This window comes from Triticum aestivum, chromosome 6A (genome assembly GCF_018294505.1).
Source record: "Triticum aestivum cultivar Chinese Spring chromosome 6A, IWGSC CS RefSeq v2.1, whole genome shotgun sequence".
NCBI classification, from domain to species: Eukaryota; Viridiplantae; Streptophyta; class Magnoliopsida; order Poales; family Poaceae; genus Triticum; species Triticum aestivum.
In genome coordinates, this window is record NC_057809.1 from 227,111,497 (window position 1) to 227,113,622 (window position 2,126).

At 52.3% G+C, this 2,126-nt stretch overlaps 1 long non-coding RNA gene across 1 annotated transcript; it reads right to left on the reverse strand.

Moving 5' to 3' along the window:
• Positions 1-369: 369 nt before the first annotated feature.
• On the reverse strand, positions 370-1,538 carry LOC123130583 (uncharacterized). Its single transcript, XR_006463883.1, has 2 exons — positions 601-1,538; positions 370-518 (listed from the first exon to the last, which is right to left on the reverse strand). It is a non-coding gene; the product is annotated as an uncharacterized lncRNA (long non-coding RNA).
• Positions 1,539-2,126: the final 588 nt, after the last annotated feature.

The following is a 2,126-nucleotide window of genomic DNA, read 5'->3' on the forward strand; positions in this document are numbered from 1 at the left end:
GGAAAAGTGGACCGTTAAACACGATGAGATCAATTGCATTTCTGTTTTTTCTTCATTGTTTTTGGTTGTTGTCCTTTTACTACGTACTGTTCTTTTACATTTTTTTGTTTAGTTTTCGTGTGGAAGGAAAAGCATGTACCACATGGGAGATACAAGCGAATTACATTTCTTTTTTGATTTTTTATGCATTAGACACAAGAGATGAACTGCATCGAAGGGAAAAAAGATATAGTCGTGTCACTCGTCGGAGTATTGCCTTTTTTGTCTTCAAAGCCAAACCGATGATTTCTTTTTTGTCCAAAAAATTGCACTATTTTTCTCAGCATTTTTCCCAAGGAATATAAAGAGAACCTCTTGAACGCAAGAAAGTGAACCTCTCGACACATGTTAGCACACAGCCAGCTCGCATCATACACAAGTGTTTTCTCAAACAATAAAACCGAACTTCAGAAAAACAATGATATCCTTTTTTTTCTCCTTCACACATGTTTCCACACTGCACGTCCATGCGAGCTGCACTGCAAAATATAAAGCAAAATAAAATTATGGCACAATTTTTTGGGGGAGGAATGGGATGGTCAACCGTCGTCGAGGGCGTACCTCCCGAGCTTCATGGCAGCGCCAACCGAGCCGCACTGGGCGCAAAGCCGGTACAGGAAGGAGCTGCATGAGGCGCCGCCCGAGCACCACCGCTATCCATGCGTCGTGCAGTCCACCTGCCCACCCGAGGTCCAGCACAAAGTTGACCTGCTCGCGGAGATCGCGCGAGGTGGCCATGGATGAACCACATCGGGGGGTGCGGCGCACTGCTCGCGGGATCTAGCAGAACTGCATAAGCAAAATCGAGAATAAAACGAAAAAACTCTTCTAAACCGCACTCGCACGGCGAGGTGCACTGCACGCCGCGGATCAGAGACCACCGTGCGGACTGCAGCGAGCAAGGAGTGTACTGCAGCCACGCCGGCGATACGGGAAGGGAGTTGCTCGATGGGGCCGCCCTGACAGAGAGGGAGGGGAAGACCTTGCCCCCCGGCGGCGTTGACATGGTGGAAGGTGGCAGGGCGGGTGGATCCAGCGGAGGAAGGGCCAGGAAGATCGGTGATGCAGGGCCGCTGTGGATCCAAGGGCGCCGGCGCAGGACAGGCGGAGGTCGGTGATGCAGGGCCGCTGCGGATCCAGGGGTGGGAAGGATGTATCCAGCCGTGGCAGCCAGCAGGAGGTCACCAGGGATCCAAGGAGTCAGGAGCGAAGCCATGGCGTGGGGTGGACGGCGGGTGCGCGGAGGTGCTCGCCAGGACCGGCGACGCCTTGGTCCCTGACCGGCGATGGTTTGGTGCGGAGGGGCAAGCGACCGCCATGGATCCAGGAAGGGGTTGTGGCCCGTTCTGGTGCGAGAGGAAGGTGGCTAGGGGACGACTGGTCTGGATACAGCCAGATCCATCGAAATGTAGCCGCCGGGGAGTGGGGGTGGGGGCGGGCTGGATGGAATCGGAGCGGCAGAGGGAGGTGGGAGAAGGTGGGTCGGGGTGGGGGGCTGTTGCCGGCAGAAGGAGGCAGGTGGGGCAGGGCGGGGGCTTTTCTTGTTTCTTGTTTTGAGGCGGGTCCGGTCAGGTGGGGGGCTGTTTTGAGGCAAGTGATCTCAGAATAAGAATCTTAGAGGGTGTTATCATAATAGATCCATCCTATATATATATATATATACCAGTATGCAATTTTTAGTGTCACGCTTATATTACAAACATGTATGTGTAAGCACTGCTCCGAATACATACCTTGCGACTCGTCAAGACGCCTATTGATTAAGGAAATGTCATCCCCTGCCACATCAAGCTTCCGCTGCAGCTCGACAATATCTGTAGTCCGGGTAGTCGTCAAGGGAGAAACAACCCGTGTTCCAATTAGTCAGGTCAGTGTAACGCCCCGTATGTAACTTACCATATTTGTATTCCAACTCTTGCCATTTTCGGCACTAAGTTATGAGATTCGTGGTTGGGTTCTTGTTTTCGTTTTGCATTTTGTTCATGTCATGCATCTCATATCATGCCGTCATGTGCATCGCATTTGCATACGTGTTCGTCTCATGCGTCCGATCATTTTTCCCGTTGTCCGTTTTGCGATCGGGCACT